At 35.2% G+C, this 14428-nt stretch overlaps 1 protein-coding gene and 1 long non-coding RNA gene across 8 annotated transcripts in view; one reads left to right on the forward strand and one right to left on the reverse strand.

The window, feature by feature from the left end:
* Positions 1 to 14428, reverse strand: part of LOC138137147 (myosin heavy chain, clone 203-like) — a 305955-nt gene that overhangs the window by 83981 nt on the left and 207546 nt on the right. The gene's annotated exons all lie outside the window — the stretch shown is intronic.
* On the forward strand, positions 10776 to 14260 carry LOC138137156 (uncharacterized). 4 transcript variants are annotated; one of them, XR_011161592.1, is made up of 5 exons: positions 10780 to 11364; positions 11425 to 11655; positions 11716 to 11774; positions 11888 to 12252; positions 12497 to 14259. It is a non-coding gene; the product is annotated as an uncharacterized lncRNA (long non-coding RNA). The 4 variants fall into 4 exon arrangements; XR_011161590.1 differs by having other exon boundaries at positions 10776 to 11364; positions 11416 to 11655; positions 11716 to 12252; positions 12497 to 14260; XR_011161591.1 differs by having other exon boundaries at positions 10776 to 11359; positions 11716 to 12252; positions 12497 to 14260.

Consider the following 14428-nt stretch of genomic DNA (forward strand, 5'->3'; position numbering starts at 1 on the left):
ATAACGGATTCTGAATTACAACTGACGAATTCTAAATTACAAATGACGGACTCTGAATTACAATTTACGCTAAAGGCCGTGTAGCACCCCATAGTACTTTTTTACACGAAAAATCTTGAAAGTAGCACTTTTTTACACGAAAATTAATCGTATTCCTTTTTAGAAAATTTTTCACTGCCATTTGGAAACCAAAAATGATCATTCGGATTAGCTTAAAGTTTAAATCCGATACTCATTAGAAAACCACTTTTCATAATGCATCATTTAAAATTTAAATTTACAGGCTTTTTTAGTTTTTACACAGTATGCGCTAATTTTGCGGCGCAGTGTAGCATCTCCATGGAAATCTAGCAACAACACAAAGAAAAAAACAGAGTTTAATTCAATCGAACAAAGAGTAACATTAAACGATGAGAAAATTCAGCAAAACAGATCGCCACATTCAACAATGATAAAATAAGCAAATCAAAACGCAACATTAAACAATGAGCAAATAAAAGAGAACAAAGCGCAAAGTTAAATAACGATAAAATAAAACGCTTTACGAATTTTCGAAATCACCAGATTGCTAAAAAAATAAACCTCCCGGGAGAAAGATAACGCTTAAAATTAACAAATGGGCGCTTCTTAAAGAAACAGCATGCAACAAAATAAAATCTACAACATACCCTTACCACGTGGTCCTGGTCCCAAAAACAAAACACAAAAAAAGGCAACGAAAGTGGGATAAATTACCCAGGTGAATTAAAACGTCGAATTCCTCACGGGGGCATAAAATATCTACTCGGGACGGTAGTGAAATTGATTCAGATTTAACTTACAAATTTGAGAAACTGGATCGCTCTTCGCAAGGTGTGTTCGTTTCGAAAAACCAAACAAAAGTGACCTCTCCCCTTCAACCACGCGCGTCAGAGACCCGCTTCATCCCCGCTATATTTCCGCTCTCCGAGTTGCCAACTCCCCAGGATTACCAACCCCATCCCTTAGTTACTAGTCTAGCCGCTAGTACCTTCACATTTGGCGCGCTCTCGTGGTGGTACCGGTAATTAAAATTTAAATTTTAAACTGGGTCACTAGCACTACATCACACTTAAACAATTTTAATTTTGTTCCAGAAAGTCTCACTTTGTTGTGGGTATTTGAACTGGCCATTGCACTAACTTATTGTAGATATTATGGGCTTCTTATTTTAAATCCACATTAAAGCAGTTTTAAAAACATGTATTTTATACATACAGGTGTCCCAGAGTTGCGAAAAAGCTCCATAACTTGTTTGTTATTAAAGATATCAACTTTTTCTTTTTTCTAGATGATAGCTACGCTTATACTGCATATTCGGAAAATATTGCGGTATATACAGTGCATTTTTTTTAACTGTTGCCATAGGGAATTGCATGGTAAAACTTATACCCCCTGTTAACTTTTGTTCTGATGAAAATATTCAAACCATTTTTGTAAAAAAGTTGGAAGATTTTTTAAACTATCGGATAGATTACAATTCAATATCCTAAACTGTCGAAAAAGTTGTGAAAAAAATATTTTAAAGTGCGCCGGAATAATAGTACGTCGAGCGGTCGCCAGAATAGCGTCCCTGTCGGCTCAACCAGCATCTGAGCAAATTCCATTACAGTGCGACATTTACAAAATAGTCGAAGAAAAACATTTTGAACAATTCTTTTGATAATTTCTGTTAATTTGTTGAATTATTTGTGCGTTAACGTTATTACGTTTTGTTTTTTTATAAAGAAATTTAATCATAGCCACGAGAAGATCTCGCTATTTATTTTTTAAATGAAATTGACAAAAATCAAAAGTGGGGATAGGCAGTTGCTGGTTGAGCCGATAAGGACGCTATTCTGGCGGCCGCTCGACGTACTATTATTCCGGCGTGGTACAAATATTTTTTTTACAACTTTTTCGACAATTTAGGATATTGAATTGTAATCTGTCCGATAGTTTAAAAAGTCTTCCAACTTTGTTCCAAAAATGGTTTGAATATTTTCATCAGAACAAAAGTTAACAGGGGGTATAAATTTCACCATGCAATTCCCTATGGCAACAGTTAAAAAAAATGCACTGTATACAGAGTGTCCCAATATTATAAAAATACTAAAGTGATTGATCATTATGGAGTGACCATATTGTGTGATTATCTTTTGTTAGGCTTACTAGATTTTTGTATTGTCTTTTTAACGGAAAAATTGCACAAAATTTAGCGATTTTAGGATAGCACCCTAGATTTTCAGATTCGACTATACAAACCCTATATTGTTCAAAAGCTTGTCAAAAAAGCTTTCGACCAGTGCAATAATAAATACGGGGTGCCATTTGAAAAAAATGAGTTTTTAACATTTTTAATTCGTTATGTTTAAAAAATCGCAGTAGGCATATGCGACTGAGCAGGTTGTTGAGTAAACACTCAGCTGATGCAGCAAACATTCGGAAATCAAACAGCGTCAATCATTTTAATTCATGTGCAACGATTTGGAAGGTACGAATTTTCGAAGGGACCCCTGCAATTCGAAATTCTGGTAAAAAAAGCGCCACTGATTAAAAACGATGGCAGATAAGTAAAAACGACCTGTATAAATTTGATTCATAATTTAGCATAGAGTTCAAAAATAAAATCAAACTGGGTAGTTTCCATTTAAAAAAACATAACTTTAGTATTTTTATAATATTGGGACACTCTGTATATATACCGCAATATTTTCCGAATATGCAGTAGGAGCGTAGCTGTCATCTAGAAAAAAGAAAAAGTTGATATCTTTAACAACAAACAAGTTATGGAGCTTTTTCGCAACTCTGGGACACCCTGTTTAATGGAACATGGACAAATTGTAAATTAAACTCATTCTAACCTCGCAAGAGTCGCATGTAAAAAAGACCGTTAAAAGAGAGTCTGATTTCAGCTTAGTTCGATGGATTTCAGCAGACGAAGGCATATTTTTAACAGCTTGCACGCATGTAGATTTGGCTGCCTATATATTCAGGCGATTTTAAAATGTAGGTACTTCTTATAATAGATATGTTACGGACAAAGACGATTAACGTTATTGGCCGGTCAATGACGATAATGGCCAGTCAAGTTGGACATTAACCATAATGACCGACCAATAACGTTAATGTCCATGCAATTTGGGCAATGTTGATAATTCATAACATAACATAATACAAGCGCGCTGCACAAGAAAATTTGCAATTCGAAGTACCATGGATCACTCTCATGCCACAACAAAAATGAATAATTTTGACTACTCTACCTATTATTTGAAAAATTAGTATTTTTCACTTTATTCTGGTAGTTTTTTTTATTTACTTACATTACCAAGTAAAATTTAATAAGTGTGAATAATATTTTTTCACATAGTACCTACTTCAACACATTTGATAAATAAAAAAACTAAAAGAAAACAATATAAGTATTGTATACATATTTTCAATAATAATCATGTAACCTATATTAACATTCTCCAGCCGTTTTTGGCCATTATCATTAATGACCGGGCAATGATATTAACGTTAGAATAAAAATGACATTTTTAATAACATTGCCCACCCGCCACGGGCCATAACGTCAATATCCGGTCATTATTGATAATCGCCAGGAAAAATGGACATTCACGTCATTGTCCGACCGTTATCGTCAATGTCCATTTATCGTCTTGGTCCGTAACAGATACATACATATTATTAGATTAGCAAAAGCAAATAAGTGAGAAAAAAAGAGACTTTCATAACGTGTGTAAGTTGAGAAATTTGGTCTAAAAGGATTTACGAAAAATTAAAAAAAAAAATAGTATGCTTTGATAATCATCTCCATGGAGATGCTACACTGCGCCGCAAAATTAGCGCATACTGTGTAAAAACTAAAAAAGCCTGTAAATTTAAATTTTAAATGATGCATTATGAAAAGTGGTTTTCTAATGAGTATCGGATTTAAACTTTTAGATAATCCGAATGAACATTTTTGGTTTCCAAATGGCAGTGAAAAATTTTCTAAAAAGGAATACGATTAATTTTCTAAATTATGCGTTAATTTTACGGCGCACTGTATAAGATGATGCAAAAAAAGTACAACTTTCACTACGATTTTTCGTGTAAAAAAGTGCTACTTTCAAGATTTTTCGTGTAAAAAAGTACTATGGGGTGCTACACGGCCTTTAGCGTAAATTTTCGCAGCTTGTAATGTAAATAACTATTGTGATTTAAAGTAGTAAAGGGGACACATTAACGACCTTTTGATGACTCCATTAAATACCTATTAATGACATTTTAATGACTGTCGCCGCCGGGCTTTCCCTTTCACCGCATTCCAATCACTATAATTTAATCGTCCACCGCGGTGTCGAAAAAGTTAATTAAATTAATTCGTGAAATGAAATGAAAATAATTCTTTCTACTAGAGTTTGGAAAACTAACATATTTGAATGCTAATTTGAGTTAGGAAAAGTGGAATAAGTGCGGAAATAATATTTCAACACTAAAAGTTCAATTTTGATCATTTCCTGAGATACAAAATTTACAACTGACTACCTAATGTTTTTTAAGACTTTCCTTAAACTAACACGAAAAACGTTGTTCCATATTCGTACGCTCTTTTGCGTATTCGTCAATATCAAACGATTCACCATAGTGTTAGCAACTGGAATCTGCATTTGAATTTGGCGCTTCAGAATCCGGGAAGTCCCGAGCCGCTGCCTGTCCAAGTCGTCGTATTGGGGAAGGACACTTCACTTGCGAACGAACTGGCCTGGGATACACAGCCGCTCATTGTCTTGTTCTTAGTTCTTTGTTTTAAATTTTGAGTTTATTCTGTTCTGTGTTGAGTTCTAATACAACTTTTTGTAAAAGCTATTAATAGCAAACATTTTAATATCTAGAATTTTCGTAAATTTGCTCGAGCAAAACACCTTAAATACCTTCACAAAAAAAATAACATTTCCTAACTTATTGCACAAATAGCTACAGGGTTATTCTAAATGATTGTAGTCGAAGTGAGCGTGAAAACTGAATGTAAAATTTATAATTGCCGCTCCACATAAAAAAACATCAAAATGATGTGAAAATATTGAGTTCTTTTGCACCCAATTTAACTCTCGTGTGTGAACGGTGTGTACTCACTTATTCGGATTCAATCGTTAATTTAACGAAAATAAATAAAATTCTCATCACCGCACTTTTCACCTAAAAAATGACAGTGACAGCGACAAAATTGACAGTTCACATTAAAGCGGCAAAAATTTAATAACATGGGCATGGCCTACTTCGACTACAATCATTTAGAATAACCCTGTATATTGTTACACAGGCAAAGTTAAATGGCCGTCTGCAAACTTTCCAAACCGAAAGGCATTAGTCAAACACCCTAATGAGATTCGGCAACGTTTTCGAATCATCGCTGCATTCCACTTTCATCACCAATTAATTGAGTACAACCCCTAATCGTAAATTCGTCCAAGTACTACCCTGTAAACTTACAGTTTACAGATACATACATATAGAACGAAAATGATGATTGACAGGGGTCTGTTTATGTCGCTTATCGGCATCTCAACAGGCGTAATAATTACTATTGCCTTGCCATAAAATCGCTGCAGCTCTGGGAGAACTATACGCAGAGCGATCTCCGGAAAGATACCATTCTGGGCCACGTCAGCGGAGAAATAGACAGAACCGGACTCAAAATTTTAGAAAACAATAAAAATATACAAATCAATTATCTCCGTTAATACAAACATTTTACTAAGAAGATTTAGGCTAAAATTCTTAAGAATAATGTGTAGTACCTCGTGTTACAAGGAACGCCTCAACTTAGAAAATACCCTGTATACCACTCTAAAGATGAACTTTTAACATTACGCCAAATTAAGTGAAATTGAAATGTCCGTCGCAACCGTTGTCCTTAGTTTATTTATTATCGAGAAACTTAACAATACACACAAGTAGGAAGGAACATAGTGAATAGGTACGGTCGCGATCAATACATTTTGGACATCGTACTGTCATACATTCCAAAACGACCTTTATGTATTAATAACCTTAATTTTGATTGTTGTGTCAATTTTGAAAATGTGAATGTCAGATTTACCGACAAAACATTCAAGGAGTTTTAAAGATCAGACAAATGGAATACAACACTGTATTCTACGTTGAAAATACAACCGGCAACGCTGTTTGGTGAAAAATGCGTCAGATTGTATTTGTTAGGTTATTTGTCGATTTCCGTTTTGGCAACTCAAAATTTTAGAATAAAGGAAAAGAATGAAAACTTTTTTAAAATGCAGCAAGTAGGTAGAAAATCAAATTCTAAAAGCAAAATAAACTTATAAACTAATTTTAATGTTTTCGAATCATGTTTATAAAATAATTACATTGCCAACTTTGGTTATAAGAATCCCCAATTTAGAAACGTTTTTACTTTGCCAACATAATTCAAGAGGTGGTGGAAATTTAGAATTGAGACAAACAATATGTGCACTTTTTTTTCATTTTACTAGAAAATGTGTGTTGTTAACATGTGTGATTTTATTAAAGTGTCTATTTGTTTCGATTTATATTCACATTTTTCACATTTAAACCATAGTGTATTTTTGGAAGGTGGATGTTTTGCAAATATGTGAGTTTTTAAAGGTCCTGTTTCTTTAGTTTTATATTCACATTTACCACACTTGAACCATAGGGTTTCATCGATGGGCATGTGTTGTACAAGATTATGTTTTGTTAAATTACTCTTGTGTTTAGTTTTGAATTCACATTCATCACACTGAAACCATTCTATTTCATCGATGGGCATGTGTTGTACAAGATTATGTTTTGTTAAATTACTCTTGTGTTTAGTTTTGAATTCACATTGATCACAATTAAACCATTTTATATTTTGGGCATATGTATGCCTTACACGTACGTGCCTTGGTAACATTCCCCGTTGTTTAGTTTTATACAGGGTGTTTGAAAATTGCTAGTACAAAAAAAAAACTGTGGCATCTAGAAGCCCTAAGAAATCCAAAAAAACAAATTTTAATTTTTTTAAACAAAAGGGATAAAGTAACCCTATCCCAGCATATTTTACGTCTCAGGCGGGGCAGTATTTTTTAAACCTTGGTAACCAAGCCTGATAATGAAGGACTATACAACAATATGAAAAATAAATATTTTTTTGCAAGATTTTGGCAACTAACAGTGGTACTAACAATTTTAACCCAATTTTTAGTAATTTTTATCTCGAAAACTAGAGGACTTTTATTAAAAAAATTTTTTGCCTATGACCTTAACTCACCATCACCAATTACCGGTATTTTTTTGTACTAGCAATTTTCAAACACCCTGTATTCACAAAAGTTACACTTAAACCACCGTATTTCATTAGGAGACGTGTGTTTCATCGATTCGTGAAATTTTAAAATTACTTTTTGCTTAGCCTTATATTCACATTTATCGCACTGAAACCATTCTATTTCATCGCCGGGCGTATGTCGGTAAAGTTGATGTTTTCTTAAATCTGCCGCTTGTTTAGCTTTATATTCACATTCACTACACTTAAACCATTTCATTTCATCAACGGGCGTGTGTCGTAAATGTTTATGCATTTTGAAATATCTCATTTGTTTAGTTTGATATTCACATTTATCGCACTCAAACCATTCTATATTTTCGAAGGGCGTGTGTCGTGTAAGTTTATGTTTTTTCAAATTTCCCGCTTGCTTAGTTTTATATTCACATTCTTCGCACTTAAACCATTCTATTTCATCGACGGGCGTGTGTTGCGTAAGTTTATGTCTTTTTAAATTCCCCGTTTGCCTGGATTTGTATTCACACTGATCACACCTAAACCAATTTAATTGTGTTGGCGAGAGTTTCACTTCGTTGCGGGTATCTAAACTGGCCATTGCACTCATGGGTATGAAACGTAGATACGGCAAAAGCAGGCAAAGGGGAACATTTAGTTTGTGGGTGCCACGACGAACTGGTTGGGGTAAGGGGATATAAACAACCAATAATATGCAAGTATTTTGATTTGAGCGCGCTGACGCCCGATTGACATTTCTGATTTGACAAGATGACATTCGTTTCGCGCCAAATTCTTTGTTTTGGTTTTGTCGTGTTTAGTTTTCTTGGTTAGCGTCGGTTAAGTGAGTGTCGGTTTTAATTTTTTAGGAAGAAGGATACGCAATTCCAGAGTTAATCGGCAAAGAAATTGTTATGTAGGTCATTCTAGGTAAGCATAAAGAAAATGCTTTCAATAAAATGGGAAACTTTAAGAAAGCTATCCGACATGTGTTTCATGTTTGTACATTAAATCTATTTTTCAGGTCGGTCAACAAACAGGAACCAAGGATTATCAAATGAAATTCTTGTCACACAGCCTCAACAAGTAAAGTTAAGTTGATAAATACAGATACTGCACTTGATTAAGTTTTATGTTTTTATTCCAGAGTCAAGTCCATCTGATCACTGCTTTTTGTTTGTATTGTCTGTTACATCGAAGCTAGTTTACCATGGAAGCTGTTGGTCGTAAGAAATATTGCTGCAAGTATCCAGGATGTGACAACTGGTACTTACTGGTTTTATTAGGTGATGTGATAATAATGTTTTCATTTTTTTTTAATATGAAGAGTTTTTTATTTTGGTTTATAATGTTTTATTATGTTAATAGAATATATTTTGGTTTCCCACCAAGCGTCCATCTCATTTTTTTTTTCTACCAACATACGCAATGAAAATAACACCCGCGAAATTCAAAAATGGCCAAGAGCGCGTGATCGTACTTAGTTAATTTCCCTACGTTGTGTGTTTTTTCTAATACAAATTAAACATTACCAGATTCGTTCCAACAGGGTTTGTGAACCACACAGAAGAGTGCAAATAAAACAACACAATAATTAAAACCAGCTATTTATTCAAAGTTATGATTTTCGTTAACGCCGGGATTTATGAATAATAAAACGTCTCGGGAGAGGGCACCCAAGTCTCCTCAAATGTGAGAAGACTACTCATTCAGAACTCTAGGAAAATGGTGAGCTCTGGCCATCCTCCTAGACCCCTGAATGAGGCTCCGCTAAAAACCTCTCCTAAAAATACGAACAAGTCCGAAGTGACAACGTAGACGGGACAGTTAGTGAAAATTGAGCAAAACTGATTTCATAAACAACACAATTCAAATTCAAAAGAAAACAGGAGGGTCATGTACATTACAAACAAAACAGTTACTTCGGACCGTTCGAGCGGGAGCGAGCACTAGACGAGAACCTTAGCATGTTTTCTCCTTTCCAAGTTAATTTACAATGTGCGGCAGATACGCTATAGAAGGAGCGAGTGGCCTTGGGTGGTCCGGTGGGTTGTGGCACCTATCCTTACGACTTTAACATTTCCCGCCTACCCGTGATTTAGTGCTAAGGGAAAGGTCCTAACTGCTTTACGTAAGTCAACAAATTGAGGTACTCTAAGTTCATCGGTTGAAGTGAACATTACTTTTCCACAGCAAAAGAAAACACAACGCGCTTGTCAGGCTACACAGACTCAGGGAAAATAGACCTGATCACATTTCCGGAAGTGTGCCATGGAGCTCGAGTAAAACCCAGCATTCAACAAGTCCTGCCAAGCGTTAGGTTTTTGGGTCTCCCTTGGGGTGCAAATTTTATGAGGGCCGCGAGGTCGTGTTCAACGTTGGGAGGTTAGAGGAAAAACAAAACCCCACAAACAGAGAGAGACCCTCGCGGTAAGGTCTAGAATTTACAGCTACAACAACCTGGAAAAAGCAACCAAAAAAAGAAACGCGACAAATATTTGTTGACAGAGCTATCTAAGAACACTTTCAATTTGGGATGGAAAGGTGGTAACAACCATTAACACATACATAAAAATAACAAAAACACAGTCCGGTCGATCCTAGCATATTACAGCCGGTTCATCGCCAAGGGGGGCGCCCTGAATAATATGGAGGGCGCCCCGGGACTAAAGGTAGTAGATCCCTAGCTAAGGAAAAACCCACGGAGACACCTGAAATATAAACATTTGGTTGCTACCGGGATGGAAGTGGAAACTTTGCAATTTTGATTTAAGTGTTGAACAATAACTAGATGCTTATCACACCAAAAGCGTCACTCGGAATAATTAGAAGGGGATCAAAAATGAGGGAGTGCGCTTATAAAAAGTAAAAGCCACAGACCCACGCTAAAACTTGGCGCCCCTTTTCTTTTAGGAAAGTTAGTGAATTGTAAAACCAGATTTGACAACAAAAAAAAACGTGATCCGTACAATTTTATAAAATTTACAAACCTAGAACCAGGCGGCCTTACTCTCCTTCACAAGCTTACAAATGTTAAAAACGTGATACATGAGGATGGTCGAGATAATTGCGGATTTTATACAATATGGTGGGAACATCAACAACCCACGTGCGACAATCATGATAATTAAAATACATTTCGCGCGAAACAGACATGATTTTAGTACCGCAAACATACCTTGTCAAACCAGGAGGGCTGGACAACAACAACGTCTAATGTAGTTCGGAAAGCACCGAAAATCACACAGTTAGAGCACAAAAAGAAAATCCCACAGGGTACCTCTGCACTCATCTACCGACCAGGGAGAAGTGTCCCAAAAAAAACATGGCCGTTCATCCCCTGTCGGCTTTCACCCACGCCCCCAAGCGGTCGCCGACGGTACCGAACGCCGGTAATTCTATAGCTTTCATTGGCGGTTAGTTTTGAATTCAAAAGCGGTTATCTCAGTGTGGTTATTCTAAATTTCACTAGATATCGCCACTTCATCTCCATCACATGACCAACTTCATTAAACTATTTATGTTAACGAATTTCTTTTCTAGTACCACAAATTTCCCGAAGAACCTCAAACCATTTAGCTCTAACTCCACTGTCGCTGGGAAATTGAAATAAAGGTTTTTCAGAATTGCCACAAATAATGCATTTAATGAGCATTTTCAGAGTTTTTTGATTGACAAAATTTCAAATTTGGCGGCAATTTTACCTTGATGTCTAACAAACAGATGGCACCACTTCATCACTATCCATAACATACTTTATACGAAGCGCATTGGAATTGGAATGGCCATAACATAGTTTAATGAAGTTGGTCATGCCGCCAGTTCAAACTTAGGGAGTTTTCACTTCTTAAGAGTAAGTGTTCTGTGATTGCACTATTAACTTATTGTACTATAAGATATTAGGCTTATTACTTTAAAATGAAAACTTTGCACATTAAAGCTGTTTTTAAAACACGTATCTGACACGTATGTAGGTCAGTACGTACGTATCGTGCAAAGAACATGGAGAAATTGTAACTTGAACCTTGAACTCATTCTAACCTCCCTCCCTAACCTAACTAAAAAAGGCGGGTAAGGTAAAACAGTGTGGCCAGATTTCTGACAGCCAAATATTGACATAACCTTAGTTTTTGCAGGTTTCTCGAGGCCTTCGCAATTTATCACTTTGTGCAAATTTGTCTTCTTTGAAAGAATTTACAAGTCATTACATTGACAAATCTCTCTGTATGACAGATCGTGAAGTGACTTCACAAAGTGAATCAACTGTTATTGTTGTTGAGGAATATAATTATACAGTTCATCAAAAGAATAAGAGAGATTTGTATACTCTCAAGTTTACTATGCCTGCACCCACAATGATTTAAAAGGTATCTTTCAGATATTCGGTCTGATGTGTGTATATTTAATAACATTTGATTCAATTTTAGGTTATCAAAAAAATAACAAAGTGAGGACTGGAAAAGCTGGAGGGTCTGTTAAGATGCAGGTATTTGCCCATCAAGATATTTTATAAAGTTTTTTATCAATGGTAACCAGTAACCACTAGAATTATATTTTACTATTTAAGTGATTTATTTATTCATGCTGCTGAAATTTAAGGTGTAATAATTGTCAATTTGCAAAAAACCTATGTTGGTCATGAAGTGGAAGTACAGACTCGACATTGATCTAATGAAAACAGAAATCAGAATTGTAATTGTTGAAAATTAAGAGCAGGCATAACAACAGATAGAATTTTAGAAGATGCAAGGAAGCAATGCAGTGAACAATTATCATGAGAAAATTTATTAAATAGGAAAGATGTGAATTATTTGTTTACCAAACATAACATTGACAAAAAAAAGACATGGATGAAATGATTGTAACAGCACTAAAAGTTCAAAAAGTTCCTTTTTGAACAAGATAAGAAATAACATATGCTGTATTATAGGTTAAAACATATTTACAAAAATTAATTAAAATTTGTGAGTAAATTTTGTCTCATCAATTGTCATAATGTTAGTGCAACTTTATTTCCAATTTTCGCTTTTTACACTCTCCAAGATTTGCCCAAGGCTTTAAATCTGCCTTATTTAAGACAATTTAAGATAACACTTGCAGTATTTTCGTGAGTTCAAAAAAAAATACGAAAATTAATTTCATAACCTCACTTTTAACAACAATTGACTTGCAAATGAAAACTTAATCAATACAACTGGAATTTTGGAGGTTTATTAGAACCAGTTAATTGGAATGGCTTCACATCAAACTTGGCCAGCATGTGAAGATTTTACATACATGAAAGTTTGGGAAACGATTAAACAAATGGAGGAAACTCGAACAGTAAAATTACCTCTGAAGAAAATAAATCGCGAGGACTTTTTCAAAAAATTTCAGTAAAACGGATTCTGAATAACAACTGGCGAATTCTAAATTACAAATGACGGACTTTGAATTACAATTTACGCTAAAGGCCGTGTAGCACCCCATAGTACTTTTTTACACGAAAAATCTTGAAAGTTGTACTTTTTTTGCATCATCTTATACAGTGCGCCGTAAAATTAACGCATAATTTAGAAAATTAATCGTATTCCTTTTTAGAAAATTTTTCACTGCCATTTGGAAACCAAAAATGTTCATTCGGATTATCTTAAAGTTTAAATCCGATACTCATTAGAAAACCACTTTTCATAATGCATAATTTAAAATTTAAATTTACAGGCTTTTTTAGTTTTTACACAGTATGCGCTAATTTTGCGGCGCAGTGTAGCATCTCCATGGAAATCTAGCAACAACACAAAGAAAAAACCAGAGTTTAATTCAATCGAACAAAGAGTAACATTAAACGATGAGAAAATTCAGCAAAACAGATCGCCACATTCAACAATGTTAAAATAAGCAAATCAAAACGCAACATTAAACAATGAGCAAATAAAAGAGCACAAAGCGCAAAGTTAAATAACGATAAAATAAAACGCTTTAAATGGCACAAATCCAATAATCGCTGGTAATGTTAAACAAAAAGAAAATGGCGGGTCGGGTGCCGTTAGAAAATGTTAGTGAAAGAAAAAAACAAAATGGACGCACGCGGTTCGGACGACGGCCCCGAATTTTCGAAATCACCAGATTGCTAAAAAAAATAAACCTCCCGGGAGAAAGATAACGCTTAAAATTAACAAATGGGCGCTTATTAAAGAAACAGCATGCAACAAAATGAAATCTACAACATACCCTTACCACGTGGTCCTGGTCCCAAAAACAAAACACAAAAAAAGGCAACGAAAGTGGGATAAATTACCCAGGTGAATTAAAACGTCGAATTCCTCACGGGGGCATAAAATATCTACTCGGGACGGTAGTGAAATTGATTCTGATTTAACTTACAAATTTGAGAAACTGGATCGCTCTTCGCAAGGTGTGTTCGTTTCGAAAAACCAAACAAAAGTGACCTCTCCCCTTCAACCACGCGCGTCAGAGACCCGCTTCATCCCCGCTATATTTCCGCTCTCCGAGTTGCCAACTCCCCAGGATTACCGACCCCATCCCTTAGTTACTAGTCTAGCCGCTAGTACCTTCACATTTGGCGCGCTCTCGTGGTGGTACCGGTAATTAAAATTTAAATTTTAAACTGGGTCACTAGCACTACATCACACTTAAACAATTTTAATTTTGTTCCAGAAAGTCTCACTTTGTTGTGGGTATTTGAACTGGCCATTGCACTAACTTATTGTAGATATTATGGGCTTCTTATTTTAAATCCACATTAAAGCAGTTTTAAAAACATGTATTTTATACATACAGGTGTCCCAGAGTTGCGAAAAAGCTCCATAACTTGTTTGTTATTAAAGATATAAACTTTTTCTTTTTTCTAGATGATAGCTACGCTTATACTGCATATTCGGAAAATATTGCGGTATATACAGTGCATTTTTTTTAACTGTTGCCATAGGGAATTGCATGGTAAAACTTATACCCCCTGTTAACTTTTGTTCTGATGAAAATATTCAAACCATTTTTGTGAAAAAGTTGGAAGATTTTTTAAACTATCGGATTGATTACAATTCAATATCCTAAACTGTCGAAAAAGTTGTGAAAAAAATATTTTAAAGTGCGCCGGAATAATAGTACGTCGAGCGGTCGCCAGAATAGCGTCCCTGTCGG

The sequence above is a fragment of the Tenebrio molitor genome, chromosome 8 (genome assembly GCF_963966145.1).
Source record: "Tenebrio molitor chromosome 8, icTenMoli1.1, whole genome shotgun sequence".
Lineage (NCBI taxonomy): Eukaryota > Metazoa > Arthropoda > Insecta > Coleoptera > Tenebrionidae > Tenebrio > Tenebrio molitor.